Source organism: Ornithorhynchus anatinus, chromosome 12 (assembly GCF_004115215.2).
Source record: "Ornithorhynchus anatinus isolate Pmale09 chromosome 12, mOrnAna1.pri.v4, whole genome shotgun sequence".
NCBI lineage: Eukaryota > Metazoa > Chordata > Mammalia > Monotremata > Ornithorhynchidae > Ornithorhynchus > Ornithorhynchus anatinus.
This window is the reverse complement of record NC_041739.1, coordinates 22,736,082-22,758,481: the sequence shown is the minus strand read 5'-3', so window position 1 is coordinate 22,758,481 and position 22,400 is coordinate 22,736,082. Positions and strand designations below refer to the sequence as shown.

The 22,400-nt window shown below is 42.2% G+C and overlaps 1 protein-coding gene across 16 annotated transcripts in view; it reads right to left on the bottom strand.

The window, feature by feature from the left end:
* Nucleotides 1-22,400, bottom strand: part of IQCM (IQ motif containing M) — a 370,600-nt gene that overhangs the window by 70,401 nt on the left and 277,799 nt on the right. For all 16 annotated transcript variants that reach the window (XM_029076889.2, XM_029076891.2, XM_029076870.2 and 13 more), the window contains one exon: nucleotides 16,879-16,986. The gene's annotated coding sequence lies outside the window, so the exon portion shown is untranslated. The remainder of the gene's footprint in view (nucleotides 1-16,878; nucleotides 16,987-22,400) is intronic.

Below are 22,400 nucleotides of genomic sequence, written 5' to 3'. Positions count from 1 at the left end.
GTTGGCTCTTTTTGCCTGAAGACATCAGGTAGCTTGCGACTTGAAGAGAAGCAGGGAAGCAACATGGCCTAGTGGAAAGAGCATAGGCTTGGAAGTCAGAAGATCTGGGTTCTAATCTCAGTTCTGCTACATGACTGCTGTGTGATCTTGAACAAGTCACTTAGCTTCTCTAGGTGTCAGTTACCTCATCCTTAAAATGGTGATTAAGACTGTGAGCCCCGCATATGACTTGAACTGTGTCCAGCCTTGTAACTATCCCACTTCTTAATACGGTGCCTGGCACAGAATAAGTGCTTAACAAATACCATTACAAAATAAAGATAATCAATAGTATGTATTGAGTGCACACTAGAAAACAGACCACTACTGTACACTTTAGGGAGTTAGCAAAGAAGTGCAAAATTAGTTTCATAAAACCTAAACCAAAAAACAGCAGAAAGACATAAATAAAGGAACTTAGACACCAGTGCTGAAGGTTTTCTGTAAAGAAAAATTAGGAGGGATTAATCTGAAAAGATTCAGTGAAGGGAGTACATTAAAAGGAAGATATGGTTTGGCTGAGAGCAAAGGAGAGAGCATTCTATATAGAGGAAGGGGATGTGACCGATTTGAAGGTGAAAGAATTATAAAAGAAGTTGCCTCATCTTGGCAGGAAAACACAGACTGGAACCCTGTGGAGGGGGAAGACAGTTGGGACAGAGAGTTAATTTGGTAAATGATTTTAAAGCCCATGTTCAGGTGTTTAAAAAAAATTCAAGTGACATTCAGCAGTAGGTTTCTGAGAAGAGGAATATTGTGATTCTAACTCTACTGGAAGAACATTATGCTTGCTCCCCTTTTCCTCCGATGTCTCAATGTAATGTTGAGGATGAAGCAGCGTGGCTTAGTGGAAAGAGCACAGGCTTGGGAGTCAGAGGTTGTGGGTTCTAATCCCCACTCCACCGCTTGTCAGCTGTGTGCCCTTGGGCAAGTCACTTAACTTCTCTATGCCTCATTTCCTTCATCTGTAAAATGGGGATGAAGACTGTGAGCCCTACTTGGGACAACCTGATGACCTTGTATCTACCCCAGCACTTAGAACAGTGCTTGGCACATAGTAAGCGCTTAGCAAATACCAACATTTCACCTGATTACTTGTTTTGTTTTCTTGTCTGTCTCCCCTGTTTAGACTGTGAGCCTGTTGTTGGGCAGAGATTGTCTCTGTTGCCGAATTGTACATTCCAAGTGCTTAGTACAGTGCTCTGCACATAATAAGCGCTCAACAAATACGATTGAATGAATGAATAAATGAAAGAATGAATGTTCTCTTTGCCACCTCTCTGCAACTCCGGGCTCCACAAGAGTGGGGTTGTGGCCTACAACTGGCTGTTCCAACCTCTGCATCCAATCCTGCTCTTGTCAGAGTTATTCTTCTTCCTCCTGCTCCCTGCTCCTCCTTGCCCCTCTCTGCTCCTTCCAAGGCCACTCCTTCCCCCTCTTTTCCTGCCGCAGTTGCAGCCTCTGTGACTTTTGGCACCACTACAGATGGACCTTCCATCGGGGTTTGGCTCTTCCACTCTTCTCTTCTTCCAAGTCCCTGGATCGTTGTTAGGACAGATCCAGCTGCTGCCATTCTGATGGTCCAGGACAGGCTTCCAGGTTGGGAAAAATCTTTGGCCACTGTCTTGTCTGTCAAACGTATGGGTAATTTCTCAGCTGTGATAGCTCCCACTAAGCCCGCTGCTTCATTCTTAACATTACCTTGAGACATCGGAGGGAAAGGGGAGAAAGCAAAATATTCTTCCAGTAGAGTTAGAATCACAATATTCCTCTTCTCAGAAACCTACTGCTGAATGTCACTTGAATTTTTTTAAAACACCTGAACATGGGCTTTAAAATCATTTACCAAGTTGCTAGTTCACAAGTTGCTAGTTCACCCAGCATGCTCATCTGTATTTAGAAACTGAGCAAATTCAAGAGAGGCCTCAATTGGCCAGTTTAATAGCCCTTCACTCTATCCTTCATCTCAGTTATGTCTTTTCAAAGATGTATAGATCAGTCTTGTGTCCAACATTTTTCTCCAAAAGTACTCTGCTTCCACTGAGTCCTTTCACCACTGACCTCTCAACCTCAGGGTGCAGTACATACACACATACAAGCCCATGCTCTTTCCATAAAGCCACACTGATTTCATATTTGTATTACAGCTGCATATAGATACTACATACAACCTTCAAGAACAAGGATGAAACAAAACACAGAGCGATGTTTACTGGGTCAGAGAGAAATTCCTATAAGATAGTGTAGATCACATAAATTATTTACATCATTTCATAAAACTAAAACAGATCGAGACTTGCCATTTTGGTTCTTTACATAAGTATGAAAATGTGCACAATGTGTAAAATAATGTTTGAAAGCTGTTAGGTTTGACACATTTCCAGGACTTTCATCAATCCTAGGACCATATTTTTGGGTAAGTTGTTTTCAAGTGTGAATCTGTGTGGTTAAATTGTTTAAATTTTACACCTTCTCACTCACCACCCAGAGATAAGCACTGTGTGAAAAAAAAAACAACCCTTTAAAATAGAACCTTGAAGGAGTCCAAGGAGATGCACATTTGGAAACATTTTCTCCACAGGGATTGGGAGAATGAGGAAGCAACAGAGTGGTGTTTCCATTTTTATTCCACGGCCCTCCATACCATTCAAAGCATCCAAATGTAAGAATGAGTTGGTGCAAACCAGACCTGCAAGGTAGCCAACAGAGAGAGCTTGAAATGGGTTTTCTTTACTGCACAGAGAAGACAGGGCAGAAGTGCTGTGTGCTGAATCCATCCAACCCACTCCCTGGCAAAGCAAGGCTGGAGGTGGTCTAATTGCCTTTAAACTGGGCTGCCAAGCTAGCCAACCAACACTCCAAATACAATAGCTAAACCACATTTGCAAGGAACAGACAGGAAATGCAATTTGCAGGTTTCTGCTCAGGGGAGTCAAAACCTGGTGTGACTGGTTTTCTCTCTTGGGGCACAGAGGATTGGGTTGCAGAAAGCAGTGAATAGGCTGAGTATAATTTGAGAAAGTGAATATTTCAATGGCCTAATGCCAGTGGAAATATCAGCAGCTGAGGCGGATAGCTGGAAGGAAAAGGAGGAAGCAATTTCCTTTGTTGAGCAGACTGTCTGCCAAGCATCTCTTCTGCCAACCATGCTCCACTCCTGGATGTCCGCAACTAATATGTTGGGCAGGCATTGGGGGAGTTTATCCCTGCAGTAGAAGAGGAGAAACACTGCACCCTGAGGCTGGGAGATCAGTGGTGGTAGGACTCGGTGGAAGCAGAGTACTTTTGGAGAAAAATGTTGGGCACAAGACTGATCTATATATCGTTGAAAAGACATAACTGAGTTGAAGAAGGATACAGTGAAGGGCTATTAAAATGGCCCGAGAGCAACTTCAGTTTGTGGATAGACTGAAAGCTTAGGATTCTTTAGTCTAAAAAGGATAGAGGATGAGAGAACATCCCTGAAGAATATGGATAAGGATAGAATGTTATTTACCAAATCCTACAAACCCAGGGAGGGGCACACATCACTGAAACTTGGAGGTTGGAGGTTCAAATCAACATCCAAAAGCAAATATCTCTTCACACAATGACCGATAAGCATGGAATATATCACTTGAGGAGGTTCAGGAGGAGCAAATATCAGTGGCTCAAGGATTTGTGTCTATTCTAGGCTTCTAGAAGGGAGGTTAGGGATGTAACGGGAATGATTAAAGTTGTTTGATGCTACATGATCCAAATCAAACCAATTACCACTGTACTAATCACTATTCTTGCAAGCATCCCGTTGCCACTGTCAGAAGCAGGACACTGAGCTGAAGGGACAATTCAGCTGATGAAATATTGGCCCTGCTTATGTTCTTATGAAGAATATGGAGGGAAGCAGCAAAATAAGGAGGAGGCTTAAAAAAAATGATTTGGGGCTTTTCTAAGGCATTTCATTTAGTTTTAATTGGGAAAGATGGAAACCAATTACTCAGGCCAGCAATATGTGGAAGAAGCAAAGATTTGGTAAATCATAACAAAATTTCAAGGAACAAGAGGGGAAATGATTATTGGGATATTAGAGGAAAATGTTAACGTTTTTAGAAAGGGGCAGCCCTAACCATGAGGTGAATGTTAAGATGGGCAACCATTTCACACTCCCTCCAAGCAGCCTTTGGTGTCATTGGCAGAGAAAGCCTATAAACTGACCCACCATGACATTTCTAATGTTCTAGTTTTTTTCGGGGCTATTTATTAAGCACTTAATAATAATGTTGGTATTTGTTAAGTGCTTACTATGTGCAGAGCACTGTTCTAAGAGCTGGGGGAGATACAGGGGAATGAGGTTGTCCCACGGGGGGCTCACAGTCTTCATCCCCATTTTACAGATGAGTTAACTAAGGCACAGAGAAGTTAAGTGACTTGCCCACAGTCACACAGCTGACCAGACACTGTGTGCCAGACACTGTACAAACCACTGGGATAGATCCAACTACTCATGTTGGACACAGTCCATGTTTCCACATGGGGCTCATAGTCTTAATCCCCATTTTACAAATTAGGTAACTGAGGCACAAAAAAGTTAAGTAACTTGCACAAGGACATACAGCAGACAAGTGGTAAATCTGGAATTAGAACCCAGGTCCTTCTGACTCCCAAGCCCGGGCTCTATCCACTAGGTCATGCTGCATCTCAAAAAAAAAATTATTGTTTTCTATAGAAATGCAAGAAACAAGAAATTACTAGGAAGAACTGGAGGTTGTGGCTCATAACTATGCTTCTGACCCACTTACATAACTAAAACTTGAAAATTTGAAACAAAACTCAATTACACGTCCAGCTGGGGTAGAAACATACCTTTCCTTTCTTAACCAATGGTGGCGAAACAGTGCTCATCAGAAAGGCAGGTGGACAGAAAAGGTAACCTAGGAAAGGTGCGTAAGACATTCTCTCTCACAAAGAGAATGAAATCTCTGATGAAATCTCACTCTTAGCAAGGTCATCTTCAAACCAAAGGAGCCTTCTACTTCTACTGTGTGGAATAATGACAATAAAGGCGTCTAGAGTACTTTGAACTCTAAAGTTGCTACAGAAATGCCAAATATTGTTTTTCAGAGTCTCAGAGGAATATTAGCTCTCATCATTAATCAGGATCTCTGTTCTATATCTCATCCAACAGCCAGCTTGTTGCCATTAGCAGATGGGAGAATATTTTGGAAATATACACATGCAAGGCAGCTGCTACAGTGAGATGTCTGTGACATTCTGTAAATAAAAGTGGTTGAGAAAGGTAATGAAATGCTAAACACCTTGAGCCCTTCTCCCATCACTGTAGTCATGGCTGTAATATTCTAGTCATGGCCGAAATATTCTGAGGGAGTCTAGGACCACTTAACTACTAGCAGCCACCTGGATTAGATTTCCCTAGCTTTTGCATGCATCTTTTTATTGCTTATAACTCCTAGTGATTTGAGGAGTATTTTGTTTCACACGCCATGTAAAATGCTACTGCTTGAACAAATTCGCATAAACCCACAGATGAGAGAGGGTTAACCAGAAGTCCTTTTGCTCTTCCTCCAGTGAACTCATACTTTGGCTCTCTCCCTCTTAGCCCCCGCATTCAGAATGCTGATCGCATATAGAATGAGAGCATGATGTTGTGATCTCATTCTGAAGTTGGACATTACTTTATTGGCTCCTGCATTGGAAGCAATTTGAATTTCCCAGCAGCTATATATCACCATTTGTGACAAAATTTGCAAGTTTGCTCCTTTTTGCAAATCTAATGAATGAACCGGTGTTTCACTGGCCTTCCAATGATGTACTTACTACTCTGGAGTGCAGTAACTTCCTGAAGCAGGTAGGAGAGCCATTCTATTTCCAAAGACAAAGATTAGAGCACAAGTGGCTTTGTTTGAATGTTCTTATGAAACCATAATTGCATTTTTTTAGGTCTTGAAGGAGCTTGAGTCTGATCACTGGAGCCTAAGGCTAGGTTTTCACATCCAGGCTCTTGAAGTCACTAGTTTTACTAACTTGTCGATGAGGCCAAAGGGATGTTTTCATTAGCAAATGTGAATAATGCCCAAAAAGCAATACCAGATGTGATTTGACTAGACTAATATGGTGCATTGTTCATTAGCATTAGGAAGAAGTGCCCAGAAAAGCCCTCCAAAAAATTTACACTAATACATACTTTTAGGTAATTCTTTAACTCCCTTTCAAACCACTTGGATTAGCATTAGTGTTTCCTAGTTTCAGGGAAGCAGCATGGCCTAGCGGATAAAACTCAGGTCTGAGAGTCAGAAGGACCTGAGTTCTAGAGTTCTAATCCCAGTTCTGCCACCTGTCTGCTGTGTGACCTTGGGCTAGTCACTTAATTTCTCTATGCCTGTTACCTCCTCTGCAAAATGAGGATTAAGACTGCAAGCCCCATGTGGGATAGGGACTGTGTCCAACCTGATTAACTACTAACCAGATTAACAACCTGATGATCTACTCCAAGGCTTAGAACAGTGCTTGACACATAGTAAATGCTTAACAGTACCACAATTATTATTATTTAGATCCAGCTGAATTTGATACCTCTCAGGAATCTATTTTTTAATAATTTGAAGCTTACTATTCACCTAACAGTGAACTGATGCACTAGACATTAGAGCTCAGGTAGCAGAATCATGGATACAGTTCCCTGCAGTTGGTAAACTTTTAATAACTACCATTGATTGAAATGTTTTTTATAGAGTTTAAGTGTTACTATGTGCCGGGCAGTCAGGTTGGGCACTGACCCTGTCCCACGTAGGGCTCACAATCTCAATTCCCATTTTACAGATGAGGTAACTGAGGCACAGAGAAGTTGAGTGACTTACCAATGGTCACAGAGCAGACAAGTGGCAGAACTGGGATTAGAACCCAGATCCTCTAACCCCTAGGCCTAACATGCTGTTTTCTTGATTGATTGAAAAAAAATGGGTACATTTTGATTTACTGTTTTGATCTTTGGGATGCATTTCAATCAACCAGACGTATATATTGAGCACTTACTGTGTGCATAGCACTGTCCTAAGTGTTTGGAAGAGTACAATAAAGCAGACATATTCCCTGCCCATACCGAGTTTACAGTCTAGAGGGGCGCATTTTCTGAGAGGAGATCTCCTCCCTCCTCGCAAGTGCCACCCCCTCCACCTGCGCCTCGGACCCCATTCCCTCTCACCTTCTTAAAACCATCGCCCCTGCCCTCCTCCCTTCCTTAACTTCTATTTTTAACCACTCAATCTCCAGGGGCTCCTTCCCCTCTGCCTTCAAACATGCCCACGTCTCCCCCATCCTAAAAAAACCCACTCTTGACCCCACTTCCCCCTCCAGTTATCGTCCTATCTCCCTACTACCCTTCCTTTCCAAAATCCTAGAACGAGTCATCTACAATCGATGCCTAGAATTCCTTAACTCCCATTCTCTCCTAGACCCCCTCCAATCTGGCTTCCGTCCCCTCCACTCTACCGAGACTGCTCTCTCTAAGGTCACCCATGACCTCCTTCTTGCCAAATCCAATGGCTCCTACTCCATTCTGATCCTCCTTGACCTCTCTGCTGCCTTTGACACTGTCGACCATCCCTCCTCCTCCATACCTTATCTCACCTTGGCTTCACGGACTCTGTCCTCTCCTGGTTCTCCTCTTACCTCTCTGGCCGATCATTCTCGGTCTCCTACGCTGGAGCCTCCTCCCCCTCCCATCCTTTAACTGTTGGAGTTCCTCAAGGGTCAGTTCTTGGCCCTCTTCTGTTCTCCATTTACACTCACTCCCTCGGTGAACTCATCCGCTCTCACGGCTTTGACTACCATCTCTACGCAGATGACACGCAGATCTACATCTCCGCCCCTGTCCTCTCCCCCTCCCTTCAGGCTCGCATCTCCTCCTGCCTCCGGGACGTCTCCACCTGGATGTCGGCCCGCCACCTAAAACTCAACATGAGCAAGACTGAGCTCCTCATCTTCCCTCCCAAACCCGGTCCTCTCTAGGTAATAGACTTCTCTATTACCGTGGATGGCACGACCATCCTTCCCGTCCCGCAGGCCCGCAATCTCGGTGTCATCCTTGACTCGTCCCTCTCGTTCACCCCACACATCCTATCCGTTACCAAGACCTGCCGGTTTCACCTCTACAATATCGCCAAGATCCGCCCTTTCCTCTCCACCCAAACGGCTACCTTACTATTACGGGCTCTCGTTATATCCCGGCTAGACTACTGTGTCAGCCTTCTCTCTGACCTCCCTTCCTCCTCTCTCGCCCCGCTCTGGTCTATTCTTCACTCCGCTGCCCGGCTCATCTTCCTGCAGAAACGATCTGGGCATGTCACTCCCCTTCTTAAACAACTCCAGTGGTTGCCTATCGACCTCTGCTCCAAACAAAAACTCCTCACTCTAGGCTTCGAGGCTCTCCATCACCTTGCCCCTTCCTACCTCTCCTCCCTTCTCTCTTTCTACCGCCCACCCCGCACGCTCCGCTCCTCTGCCGCCCACCTCCTCACCGTCCCTCGGTCTCGCCTATCCCGCCGTCGACCCCTGGGTCACGTCCTCCCGCGGTCCTGGAACGCCCTCCCTCCTCACCTCCGCCAAACCGATTCTCTTTCCCTCTTCAAAACCCTACTTAAAAATCACCTCTTCCAAGAGACGTTCCCAGACTGAGCTCCTCGTCCCCCTCTACTCCCTCTGCCATCCCCCCTTTACCTCTCTGCAGCTAAAGCCTCATTTTCCCCTTTTCCCTCTGCTCCTCCACCTCTCCCTTCCCATCCCCACAGCACTGTACTTGTCCGCTCAACTGTAAATATTTTCGTTACCCTATTTATTTTGTTAATGAATTGTACATCACCTTGATTCTATTTAGTTGCCATTGTTTTTACGAGATGTTCTTCCCCTTGACGCTGTTTAGTGCCATTGTTCTTGTCTGTCCGTCTCCCCCGATTAGACTGTAAGCCCGTCAAACGGCAGGGACCGTCTCTACCTGTTGCCAACTTGTTCATCCCAAGCGCTTAGTACAGTGCTCTGCACATAGTAAGCGCTCAATAAATACTATTGAATGAATGAATGAATCTTATATAATAATCATGGCATTTGTTAAGTGCTTACTATGTGCCAAGCACTGTTCTAAGCACTGGTTAAACTCTTTGAGCCTGCATTCTGAGCTACAATTATTTCAAAGTTCTCCGGTACCATTCTCCTTCTAGGGATGCCAAAATAGCTCTTTTTGGTATTAATGATTTTGGTATTCACTGTGACCACTGTGTGTGTGTATATATAGATATATATGTTATATACATATAGTATATATGTGTATGTGCGTATAAGTTCACAAGGAGACTATAACAGTCTTTCAGTGTTTGCGGGAATTGTCCAACAGCAGCTGCACTTAAGAGCACTAGCATATTATCTATGTGCCGGGCAATCAGGTTGGGCACCGACCCTGTCCCACGTAGGACTCACAATCTTAATTCTCATTTTACAGATGAGGTCACTAGCAGCTGAAGTTCCACCTCTTATTGGGTGGCTGGCTGCTAGTGACCAGAGCTAGCAGAAAAGGGTACGAATGAAGGTAAAGGGGATCATCTCTACCAACTCCACTGTATTGTACTTTCCCAAGCACTTATTCCAGTGCTCTGCACATAATAAGTGCTCATAAATACCACTGCTTATGAGTTCAGCCAACTGAGAATGATTCAAAGCACACACACAAAAGAAAGCATGAATGCCAAGGGACTACTATATCTTAAAACTTAATTAATCATTTTATTCTAATGGAACAAAGGTTTTTGTTTTGGTTTAAGATTCAGGACGGCTCTCATTTTGACTTATCAAATCCTACCATCCTTCCCCAGAGTAGAGCCTCACTTCTTTCATTTTTTATTTACGTACCAATGCTGGAGGGAAGGACCTGTACCCAATTGAATGTGTTGTAATAAACAATGTATCATAAAACATAAGTACAATACCTAAATGCCGAGCTGAGGTCAAATGAAGGTTGAAGAGATGACTTCATGCCATCTCCTGCCAAAAGCTTGATATCTTTTATCCACCAGTGGAAATCAGCCAAGTAAACTGAACTAAAATTTGGATACTGAACAGCAGGTTTGGTGCCTCGTGTGACTGGTGTAATTTCTTCCCTTCCACCAAATGAAATTATTCTTAAAAGGAGAGGAATTTGGGGGGAAATTCAAATGTGGGTGTCCTTGATAGAACGCAATAGCTGCATTCTTGAAATCCCTCATATTATCATAAAAAATCTGTATTTTGTCAACCATTGTTTCAGTCATAAATAAGGCATTAAGGAGAAGACCATTTAAAAGCCATTGAGGTAGTAGCCAATTACTGTCACGCTGGGTGAAATTCAAGGAGATTGTGGAAAGCTACAAAAACTTGCTTCAAGGACTCTGCATTGTTTCACACTTCTCTGTAGTTCTCTAGCATGGCAATGAAAAACAATTTGCAACAGTTTAAAGTTCAGTTTCCCATTAAATTGGTAACAATGCTTGCAATTGGTTCTCTATGCAAAGCTAATGAGCTGATGACAGTGTTAACAGACTTTCCCCTCATGTGCTTGAAACAAGTAGGTTGGCCATCAACCTAATCACTGTTCCTGGATCCTGTCAGTCTCACGCAGACCTCTCGCCCATGTCCTGCCTCTGGCCAGGAACGCCCTCCCTCCTCATATTCCACAGACAATTACTCTCCCCATTTTCAAAGCCTTATTAAAGGCACAACTCCTCCAAGAGGCCTTTCCTGACTAAACCCTCATTTCCTCTTCTCCCACTCCCTTCTTCCTCACCCTTGAACTTGGATTTGCTCCTTTTATTAATAATAATAATGTTAGTATTTGTTAAGCGCTTACTATGTGCAGAGCACTGTTCTAAGCACTGGGGTAGATACAGGGTAATCAGGTTGTCCCACGTGAGGCTCACAGCTAATCCCATTTTACAGATGAGGTCACTGAGGCCCAGAGAAGTGAAGTGACTTGCCCACAGTCACACAGCTGACAAGTGGCAAGTGGCAGAGCTGGGATTCGAACCCATGACCTCTGACTCCCAAGCCCGGGCTCTTTCCACTGAGCCACGCTGCTTCTCCTTTTATTCACCCTTCCCTCAGCCCACAGCACTTAGGTACATATCCGTAATTTATTTGTTTATATTAATGCCTGCCTCCCCCTCTAGACTCTAAGCTCTATATGGGGAGGGAACTCTGTTATACTGTACCCTCCCAAGCGCTTAGTACAGTGCTCTACACATAGTAAGCGCTCAATAAATATGAGTGATGAAGGCTTTGAAAATAAGCATCCCTGTCAAGCTGCAGAATCATTTCCTAGTTACATTAAAGAACTCTGTTATACTCTGCCTCCAACGCGATCTACCCAAAATGTTTTCTAGAGGTCATATTCTAGCAGGAATGACTCTCTTAATTTTAAGGTAATCAGGACAATAATAATGATCAATTGTGGTATTTGTTAAATGCTTACTATGAGCCAGGCACTGTTCAAAGCACTGAGGTAGATACAAGGTAATCGGGTTGGACATAGTCCCTGTCCCACATGAGGCTCACAGTCTTAATCCCTATTTTACAGTTGAGGGAACTGAGGCATGAGAAGTGAAGTGACTTGCCCAAGGGCACACAGCTGCCAAGTGGTGGAACCAGAATTAGAAGACATAAATTCCCAGGCCCATGCTCCATCCATTAAGCCATGCTGCTTCTCTGGTATTGCACTCTTCCTAGTGGTTAATATAATGCTCTGTACTCAGTAAGCATTCAGTAATGAAAGGAAAATCAGGAGGACAGGGGAAAGAGATAAAGAAAGAGAGAGAGCATGCAAAAGTGAAGGAAAAAAATGAAATTAAATTGAAATAACTTTGAAGGCATATATTTGCAACAACATTTGACCCAAATTGGAAAATGGGATATATCCCCAAATCCTCAAACCCACTTTCTCAAATCTAGGTTTCAAGGCTCTCCATCCCCTTGCCCCCTCCTACCTCTCCTCCCTTCTCTCTTTCTACTGCCCACCCCGCATGCCCCACTCCTCTGTCGCCCACCTCCTCACCGTCCCCCGTCCTCGCCTATCCCGCCGTCGACCCCTGGCCCACGTCCTCCCGCTGTCCTGGAATGCCCTCCCTCCTCTCCTCCGCCAAACTCATTCTCTTCCCCTCTTCAAAGCCCATCTGAGAGCTCACCCCCTCCAAGAGGCCTTCCCACACTGAGCTTCCCCTTTTCCCTCTGCTCCCTCTGATCTCCCTCTACTCCCCGCCTTCACCTCCCCTCAGCTAAGCCCTCTTTTCCCCCCTTTCCCTCTGCTCCTCCCCCTCTAGCTTCCCCTCTCCTCAGCACTGTGCTCGACCACTCAATTGTATATATTTTCTTTACCCTATTTATTTTGTTAATGAGATGTACATCACCTTGATTCTATTTATTGCTATTGTTTTAATGAGATGTTCATCCCCTTGATTCTATTTATTGCTACTGTTTTTGTCTGTCTCCCCCGATTAGACTGTAAACCCATCAATGGGCAGGGACTGTCTCTATCTGTTGCTAATTTGTACATTCCAAGCGCTTAGTACAGTGCTCTGCACATAGTAAGCCCTCAAAAAATACTAGTGAATGAATGAATGAAATCCTTCTGGCCCTTCTTCCTCTTAAAATTCCTCATTATGATGACAAGCCAACTTCTTCCTAAGCAACATAGTCTCCTCCTTCTTACAAAAACTCACTCTAAGCACTATTCCTCTGCAATTAGTCAGACTGACACAGGTATTCTAAACGTTTAGTATACCTGCACAGTAATGCAAATGATTGGAATTTCATTAGCATTCTTCACTTAGCCTGCAGGAAAATGACTGTGAAGCTTTGAGATTGTGATCAATTCTAGAGTAAATTTGAGTGTGACTGTGGAGAGCAAAGTCTACAAGTCTCCTCAGGTTTTTGCTTGGGGTGAATATTCTTTATTTCATGGAATTCCTTTTTCATTTCAGCAGGAAGGTGCTACCAAAACTCTGCTTTTCTCAGCCAGGCAGCATATGCCATTTTCCATTTCCAGGCAGGTCTGCCTTCTTTATAGAATAAAAGTCTAGGGATTCAGTCTTTCTGAAAAATCTAATAATGGCAGCCATAGGCCAGCTGCTAAACTCCATCTAAGCTCCAAGAATTCCACACCACCTGATTTTCCTGGGAAGTTCTTAATTATTTAATGTTTTATTTTAAACTTTGGCTCCCTATAGAATCAAGCAGGAAGAAGTCAACTCTTATTCAGCTGCTGATTATCCAGTTTGATGATTATCTAGGTCTCTTGCAGCTAGCAAGAGACTTAAAAGATGAAAAAAATTGGCATGTTCAGTGACTAATAAGAGAAATTCTCTCCCCAACCGCAACCTGGACCTTCATCCACTGGTAGCCAGAAGTAAATAATTGTAAAGGGTTGTTTTTTTTTTAAAAAGAAAACCCAACAAAAAACAAGGAACAAAACTTTATCTTAAAGAACTGTTGGCCAAGGCAAGGGCCACATACGATGGAAGGATGGAAAGCCAAACTAAAGATAGGGACAAAAACAGTTGAAAGGAATTTGTAAAAGTCTGGATGGATTAATTTAGCAGGGGCTGATGACAAACATCCTACAGTACTTAAAGAATTGGCCAAAGTTACTCAGAATTCCTAGCTATTATTTTTGATAGTTCGTGGAGGTCAGAAGCACATGAAGAATGGAAAGGGGCAAAAACTGTGAACAGTTATTAAAAGGGAAAAACAGAAATCCCTCAGAATTATAGACTGGTCATCTGAACATTGGAAGGAGGGGAGATATGGAACAAATTATTCTATATTTTCAAAGCAATCAATAAATCAATTCTATTAATGGAACACTTATTGACTGCTAAACACTGTATTGAAGGTTTGGCAGAGCACCAAATTAGCAAAAGCACATGTTCTCTACCCTGAAAAGGAGGAAGAATATAGCAGGATGTATAAACACAACTCAATAATTAAGTGTACAAGTAAAATATATGTATGAAGAGGAATGTCAAGGATGAGCATTAAATGCATTAGTGCTAAGAGTCAGTTTAGGGTTGACAAAGGGGTGTGGGAATTAATCAGAGAATGCTTCCTGGAGGAGGATGTATTTGGGAAAGATTTTGAAGATAGAAAGAACAAATATGATGGATGTACAGGGAGGAGAGAGACCCAGGCTGGGGGTAATAATATGAGCAAGGGGCCAGAACTGGGAATATCACGAGTTAGAAGCTTGGAAGAAATGATGAGTGCCAGCTGGGGAATAGAAAAGACTAACTCTGTAAAATCGAGAGAACTAGTAGATGACCTTTAAGGCAATAGAAAGAGGCTTGTTGAAAAGATGTTTTCCCTTTTGTTGCCAATGCGTACATATTGTACACCTATCTGCATCCCGCACTGAACTGTAAACTCCTTAAGGGCAAGGGTGGTTGCTTCTGCTTTTATCATGTGCTTACAAAAACTTAGTACAACGCTCTGCATTCACCACGTCCTGCTGAGGATGATTCTCTGACAGTAGAAGTCATGAAAGTGGTAGGTGCTTACCCATTGCTTTTGTAAAATAATCAGTTCAAAACTGCAGACTCTGGTTTCTTGGGTGCATCTGCTGGGGGAGGGAGAGACCTCATACAGTTTCTACATTTTACACTAATCTGAGATCTAGCTAAAAGAAAAAAAAAACCAAAGCCAGAACCCTAAACCAGCAGGAGGTCATCCTCTAAACATGATGCTTTAAAAGATGTTCTCATATTTCCTGAAACCAATGCAAATCCCATTAAGAGATTAAAATCCCAACACATATTAACAGAACAGCACAAGCAAAATTTAAAAGCAGTCCCTGGAACAGCCACACTATACCTGCTATCTTTCTCCGAAGAGAGAAAAGATGATTGGGGAAGTTTTTTTTAATGCTCATTTATAATAAATTGAATTGTGAGCACTGTTTTATTAGAGCCTTTTTTATTGTGTTGAATTATCCTATTGGATTTATTCCATTCTGTCCTTTCTCTTTAGGATTTATTATATATTTAGCCACGACCTAATAAAGTCCTTGAACAACAAAACATGCTGATGCTTGAATACCTGCTATTCAGTGGTGCCACAGGCAGCATAAAATTCTCTTTTGCTCCTGCTTCCACAGTCCTGGATAATTACCGGAGGTGTTTAGCTTAGATAGCCAATTTCTAAAATCTGTACCCTTTTGTAGATAATGCATTTTCAAACTAGGAAATAAACACTAAAATTAAAACAGTCTAACCTGCCATTATTACAATCCCATAAACTAAGAGAAATTCATGATCCCAAGAGTACAAAGAACAAATCCCCAGGCTGACACACTAGGTTAATTGACCTCCATCATTAAGCATCATGTCATATACAGCAATTCATGAGTTCGTACTAACAATATATTTTACCTCGTATTATTATCCTACACCCTAAATGATTGCTTCACTTAAGACATTTTCAATACCTAAAATAAGTTTTCTTTACCAAGGCATTCATCAACATCATCATCAATTAAAATTACCATTAATGTTTATGTAATGCAATTATATAGAGAGGCCACACTGTGTGCAATTAATCACTCTGTAGAACTTTTATAAACATGGAAAAGTTATAGTCTTTGCCCTTAAAAAACTTTCAATCTAGGGAAACAGGGCAGATGAAAATGAAATTAAAATATCAGCTATCTCTAACAAATATATTCGCTAGTGGGCTCAATCAATCAATAATATTTGAACACCTGCTGTGTTCAGAGTTACTGTACTAAGCACTTGGGAGAATACAATGGAGTAAATAGGCATGATCCCTGCCCTCAAAAAGCCTACAATTTAGTGGGGAGGAGGTAGAAACTAAAATAATTTATAGACAGGAGGAAGGAAAAAGGTATGTGCACATGAGTAGTGCTTATGAGTATGCAAGATACTGGCCTAAATATTTTGGACAGTTGTGAAATGCTGAGGTGTCGGTTTGAAGGATATTATGTGTGTGTAGGTGTGGGGAGGGGGCAGTTAAAAATGAATCGTGGATGGCCTCTGGAGGAAATATGATTTTTGAAGTGCTTTGAAAATGGGTCCAGCTTGGTCTGTTGAATTTGAAGCAGTAGGGAGTTCCAGGCAGTGGAGCTGGCATGAGCAATAGGTCAGCAAGTGGAGAGATGAAAACAAGGCCCAGTAACCAGGTTAGTCTTAGAAGAATGACGACTACGTGGGCTGGGATATAGTCAGAGAAGAGTGGATAATTAGGACTAGATAAAGAAGTTGAGTTTCAAAAGGAGCAGTTCGGTCTAGTGGCTGAAGCTCAGACCTGGGAGTCAGAAGGACCTAGATTCTAATCCCAGCTCCCTCACTTATCTGTTGTGTGACCTTGGGCAAGTTACTTCAATTCTCTGTGCCTCAGTTACCTCATCTGTAAAACGGGAATGAAGACTGTGAGCCCTGTGTGGAACATAGACCGTGACCAACCTTGTATCTACCCAAGAGTTTAGTACAGTCCCTGCCCTATAGTAAGTGCTTAACCAATACCATAGTGGGGAAAAAAGATTAGTCCTTCGTGGAACCCTCTCATTCTCAACGGGGTGGAATTAAACTGGAATGGGCAAGAACTTGGTTCTGCTAAAAGATAACGATGACCTGAAAGGCCACACCAGTGTGAAAATGATTTCTCCTCAGGGGCAGCAGCATTCTAGCCAGGGTGGGGCTAGGGCGGGTGCCCTGCCCACATAATCCCAAATCTGAGATGGGCTGTTGTACTGACTTCACTCCCACCTCCTGCTATGGGAGGTGATCAATTATTCAATTGTATTAATTGAGCGCTTACCGCGATCCGGGCCATTCCTCTGGCGGTGGGTTGTCCCGATGTCCATCTTCCTCCTTCTTCTCCCCACCTGCCTCACACACACCCTCGCTGGCTCCGATGCCTGTGGTGCTGGCAAAAGATTCTGGTTAGAAAGTAGTTTTACTTTTATCCCTACTTTTAAGATGCTCCTGGTACAAAATGTTCACACATTCCATAGGCATCTGCCAATGTTGACATGACTTACGTCTCCTTTCTTTCCCCTTTTAACCATTTCCTTTAGCTCAAACAAATCAGTGCCTAAGATTATATAGCCCATTATTGTGGTGGCATATGAATGGCCCTTAAATTTTCCCTAATGCTCCAGAGAGTTAACTTCAGGCCAGTGCCCTGAAATACTGCCAGAGTGGGAGCCAGTTTCTTCTGGCTGAGACAATTTCCTGGAGCAAAACTACCAAGGTCGACAGGTAATTTCAGGAGGCCCCCTGACAACAGCCAAGTCTGTGTACTGTGAGCTGGGGCAAATTTCACAGCTGAGTACTGAGTGAAGAAAAAAATATGTGCGTATTCATTGCAGCTCTGGAGGCAGTTAAATGATAGCAATGTGGGGCCACTATTTTATCTAGGAAAAGAGTCATCTAAAAACCAGAGGACAACTCTGCAGTCTCAGAATCCCTATGTAAAAATTCCCAGATCTCTGGCATCTTCTTTAATCAATCAGTGGTATTTACTGAGCACTTACTGTGTGCAGAACACTGTTCTAACCACTGGGAAGAGTACAGTACAAGCTGAAGGGCATTAGTTTTAGCTGGAATCCTATTTATTTCTTGATCTGACTTAGCATTTACTAGGTGTCCTTTAGGCGCAGGGTAGGAAAATTCCAATATTTCATGCTGTTCCCATATAATCTGATTGTATTTTACGTACCCAGTGCTCAGTAAAATGCTTAATAATAATAATGATGGCATTTGTTAAGCGCTTACTATGTGCAAAGCACTGTTCTAGCGCTGGGGGGCTACAAGGTGATCAGGTTGCCGCACATGGGGCTCACAGTCTTAATCCCCATTTTACAGAGGAGGGAACTGAGGCACACAGAAGTGAAGTGACTTGCCCACAGTCATACAGCTGACAAGTGGCAGAGCAGGGATTCGAACCCATGACCTCTGCCTCCCAAGCCTGGGCTCTTTCCACTGAGCCACACTGCTTCCCCTTACACATAGTCAGTATTTATAAATAACACAGAGGAGAAAAGAAAATCAGTGTATTGCCCCTGGGGCCAAGAAACCACTGTTTTATGTTCCTGGAAAGCACCCTCATATTAAATCTAATTTTTAGTTCAACTCATGACTACCATGTACTCTTCATTTGCTGCTAACAATATCTCAGCTTCAACAGATTGATGTCTATAATTTGACTTACCAGCACAAATGATTTTTTTAAAGAAAATGACATCCAAAAAAGATGGTGGAAAAAGAGATTTTGCATATTTACACAAGTCTAAATATTCCTCCTTGTTTTTAGTTCCTTCACTACAGACAATGTTGATCTTCAAATCAATAGGCTATAGACTTGTCTGTTTTCATGAAAATCCAAAAAGATAAGAAGCAACATCAGCTTGCTAAATTCAAGCTACAACATGTTAACATAATATTCAAAATCACTTTATAAAAGATCTAAGAAATCAAAGAATATATGGTAAATAGATCTTAAAGCGGGACAAAATTTTTGAAATGATTTGCTTAGCAAACTTATTTATTGCTTTAAGTGGCTTCTTTTGAGTCTGATTCTGTAGATTTTATACAGGCAAAGCTCTCAACTCAGTCAAGGGGATTGTTCAAGCATTTAGGGTTAGGTTTTCCCTTCAAATACAATCAGTGGTATTTTTGGAACACATTGCATTCAGAGCACTGTACTAAGTACTTGGGAGAGTACTCTGCAGTAAAGTTTTTAGGTATGATCTCTCTGCCCTCAAGGAGTTTTCAATCTAGTGGAGAAGCTTAAAGTCTAGCCATGGAGTTTAAAATATTTGATGAAAGTTAGCAAATAGATTGTTGCTGTCTCATCCTGACTCTCTGCAATATTTCAGATCTCAGAGTTTTCACTTTATGGGATGATCTCATCATTGGCTCCCGGCACAGGTGAAATATTGCTATACTTCATGGAAGGGGTATTTTTACATAAATTTATTGAGTTGGAAAATATTTCAGGTAAATGCTCTTCAGCTCTTCAAAATTTTTGGGAGCCGTCTTAGGATGTAACGGCCACAATTATCTTTGAGTGTTTATTAAGGTGGAAAAGTTTTTGATCTTTTATTTTTCACTTTGCTTTTTCATTTACCAAACAGCAACAATTCCAAGAAGAAATATCCCAGAGATATGCAATATGGGTATGGAGATAGAGTGGCATATTTCATAATTGATTAGGCAGCTTTCGAGTTTAAAAGAAAATAATAATCATGATTCTAAATCAAAATTGGGACACAAATTATGCAGCAGTAGTCCTAATTTCTCATCATGTGACGATGAGTTGCTATCGCTTCATCCATGTCATTATCACACAAAGTATTATCACAAGATCAAATTTCCCTTTCTTATAACTCAACTAATGTCTCAACTACAGAAATATATTTACACATGAAAGGATTAGTAGCCCTAGCCCTTTAACTTCCATTTCTGGATCTATCCCATTAGCTCCCAACTTTGGATACTGGCAAACTCTAAAATAAGGAATTTCCCTCTTTCTTTAGCAGGAGCCCAGGGTTGAAAGTCAGCTTCTCTTTTGCCACCATGGAAAATAATATTTTGAAATGATCTGTTTCTTCCAGAGATCTCAAAGCACTTACCCCTCTGTCTCTGACCTCAATATACCCCTCTGAGGTAGGAGTTATTTAGCACCAAGGTCATGAGCACTATCTAGGAGGTTAAGCTCCAGGTTTAGAATCATTATAGGCTCTGTCATTGACCTGGGACAAGTCAATTAATTTGAGTTTCTTCATCTATGCATAATCTTACACTGACTCTCCCTATTTTGCAGAACTTTTGAGGAAGACCTGAGAGAATAAATTTGTAATCATGTTGAGGTCTCAGGAAAAAAGACATCATCACAAAATTTATAATCCCCAAGCATCACAATTATTATATTTTATATATCCCTACCCGCAATCACCAGGTAATGTTAGGATCAGTTCCAGATCTCAGATCTCCTGAGTTCCAACCATTTGCTTTTCAACCTGGCAGAATAGACCGAGGCAAATGGCAGAGCAAATCTGAGGGATCATCCATCCACTGCAGACTCCTAAACTGCCCTGTTGTGGGTAGAGGAGTGCAAATCCTCAAGTCCACATAGGTTCTGAAAAGTAATTCCATTCCTTCTTACAAAAGCATATGGAGGAAATTAGTGGACATCTACCTGACAGTACTGGGAAGAGCAGGAGGAGGCCCCTGTGTGGACTTCGGAGCACCAAAGATCAGTCACTTGAACCTGACCTCCACTTTGGGGAGGATTGGACTCATTTCTGGAAGTGAGGTGGAACTGAACAGACTTGGCTCTGGAATAAGAAAAAATCTCAGAAAGTTGCTTTGGGGCTGTGGAGAAAAGTGATGGCGGCTGTCCCCCACCCCCGCAAGCCTTCTCACCATGGTGGCCTTCACCACCAATGCCACCATCAGTTCTGAGTAGCACTGACATTCCAGTTTTTGGGTTTTTTTTCCATTTTTTTTTAAACTTTCAGCACTGGGTGAGTTTTTCCTCCTGGATGGCAGACAGGGAGGATGAGAGCCATACCAGTTTTGGTTACTACTCGTTCCTCCTTGCACACTTTAGAGGTCTAAAGCATGCACAGTCTCCAAAAAGAAGGGCCATTTCTAATGTAAGGGACACGGATATCTAGTCAAGTTACCATTTTCCACGTTTTGTATGAGAAAAATACTGACTTCCCGAGCTTTTGGAAGCATTTGTGATTCTTTCCTGTTTGGTTGGGAACAGAACTGTACATAAAATAGCTCCACCTAGTGCAGATGAAAGTTAAAAATTACAGTTAATGCTGATTAGTGTTGAAAGGCTCGAGTTGCTGCCAGTGCAAGGTGTTATTACTTAATCACATAAACGCTTTTTTTTCTAAATACTGTATCAAAAAATCCTTGGTCTACAGTGATTCCATATTATTGTAATGGATATTTTTTGTAGAGCAGCAGCAGCCTCAATTTCTTATGGTACTTGTTAATCACTTACTAAGTCAAGCTCTGTTCTAAGTGCTAAGGTAGATGCAAGATAAATAGGCCAGATACTGTCCCTCTCCCAAATGGGGCTCACAATCTAAGTAGGGATGGGAATGGGTTTTGAATCCCCATCTTCCAGTTGAGGAAGCGGAAGCACAGAAAAATGAGATGACATGTCCAAGGTCACACAGCAGGCAAGTGGCAGGGGCAGGAATAGAACTCAGGTCTTTTGGCTTCTAGGCCTGTGCTTCATCCACTAGGCCATGCTGCTTCCCTTTATCGAGCACTCCCTCAAAGTGGGGCACTGGACTAGGTGTTTGGAAAAAAACAGAATAGCCAAGTGACCCATTCCCTGCCCATGATGAGTTTACATAGTAATCCAGGGGACAAACATAAAAAGGATTATAATAGAGTGGTCAAAGTAAAAAATTGAAGGCACATATATAGATGAGTACTAAGGAAGGTCTAAGAATGTGCATAAGTGCTTGTTTAGTGTCCCTCCTCCAAAGAGTTCAATACATGAAAGAATTTTTTAAAAACTTCCAAAATAGTAATAATAATAATTATGGTTATTGTAAAGCACTTACTATGTAACAGGCACTGAACTATGTGCTGGGGTGGACAGAAGCATATCGGGTTGGATGCAGTCCCTTGTCCCACATGGGCTCACAGTCTCAATCCTCATTTTATAGATGAGGTAACTGAGGCACAGAAAAGTGAAGTGACTTGCCCAAGGTCACACAGTAGATAAGTGGCAGAGCCAGGATTAGAACCCATGACCTTCTGACTCCCAGACCTATGCTCTATCCACTGTGCCATGCTGCTTCTCTAGCCAATGTAAGTAGAACAAAATTGATTTAAAAGCCCCAGAAAAATACAGTATAAAAATTAGAAAAGATGCATTGGTAGTCTACATCAAAGAGCAAAATCACATTTTTCCAGTTCATCTTTTATCTTTGAAAGCACATCTAATTATTTTCTAAGTCTAAAAGGAAATCTGAGCAACCTGAACTTGGGATAACTTAGGCCATCTTGTTCTTAAATGGGTTGAATGGAGAAATGGAGAGCTGCATAGCTAGGCCAGTCTTCATGAATGAGAATACTTGTGCAGATGGGTAATCATATGCTGTCTCCCAAAGCCATTTATGAGCACAGTGTTGAGATTACGTTCAGACTGAGGGAGGGCCTGGAATCTCCATTTCTTGATGAATTATAATGCAGCTATATTGGTGCCTAACATACTGTAATTAAAAGAAGGATGTGATTAGCTCTTCATTTCTTGTAATTTAACAGTAATGATAAAACCCTGCAGCTTTTAGTGCCTGAAAA